Source organism: Tenrec ecaudatus, chromosome 15 (genome assembly GCF_050624435.1).
Source record: "Tenrec ecaudatus isolate mTenEca1 chromosome 15, mTenEca1.hap1, whole genome shotgun sequence".
In the NCBI taxonomy this organism is placed as follows: domain Eukaryota; kingdom Metazoa; phylum Chordata; class Mammalia; order Afrosoricida; family Tenrecidae; genus Tenrec; species Tenrec ecaudatus.
Window position 1 is genome coordinate 95,651,190 of NC_134544.1, and position 845 is coordinate 95,652,034.

The 845-nt window shown below is 36.2% G+C and overlaps 1 non-coding gene across 1 annotated transcript; it reads right to left on the reverse strand.

Annotated features, from left to right (window-relative positions):
* Window positions 1-303: 303 nt before the first annotated feature.
* On the reverse strand, window positions 304-467 carry LOC142428470 (U1 spliceosomal RNA). Its single transcript, XR_012780365.1, has one exon. It is a non-coding gene; the product is annotated as a U1 spliceosomal RNA (small nuclear RNA).
* Window positions 468-845: the final 378 nt, after the last annotated feature.

The window sequence follows — 845 nt, forward strand, 5'->3', positions numbered from 1 at the left end:
AGTTCCACCAGCAATGCAAGTGGAGGGCACAATAGTTTTGGGGCTTATTGGTCAATCTAAAATCTAGTAAGAATCGTTTAAAGAGCTGTTTCCAATGACAATAGCAGTAGGACTCTGAGAATGAAGAACATTTTGTATCTTTGACCAATGTTACTTCGTAATTCAGGAATAAAACATATAACTTTAAAAATAAAGATACTAGATCTTTCTAATGATGTGTTTCTTCTAAACGCAGTCCATGCAGATAATGCTAATACAGAGATCATGTATCTGAACTTTTTTTTCTTTTCTTTTTTTTAATAACAGGGGAGAGCATGATCGCAGTCCCCCACTACCACAAATTATGCAGTCGAGTTTCCCACATTTGGGGAAATCGCAAGGGTCAGCACATCCGGAGTGTAATGGATAAGCCTCGCCCTGGGAAAACCACCTTCGTGCTCATGGTATCTCCCCTGCCAGGTAAGTATTCATGTATCTGAAAATTATCTAAACTCTTTGTCAAGATAGAATTTATTATTCTAATTTGCTGTTGTTGGTCTTAACCAAAAACCCACACAGCATGTCATTTTCAATACATCTGAATGTTTTTTCTATGTCCCATGTAACTTGGACTACGGTGAATTATAAATCCTTGTGCCTAAAGATGGTTTCTAGTTTGAAACAAACTAAATAATACATACCTAAAAACACCCATATGTGCTTAAGTTTTACTTTTTCTCCTTTTATAATCACTCAGTCATGTTTTGATTTTATGAATAAGAAATATGGGGATATTCAAAGGTGAATTTTCTGTTAACTCTTTTGATTAAGCAATCAGGGAGGGGGAGGTGGTAGGAGGCTGATAC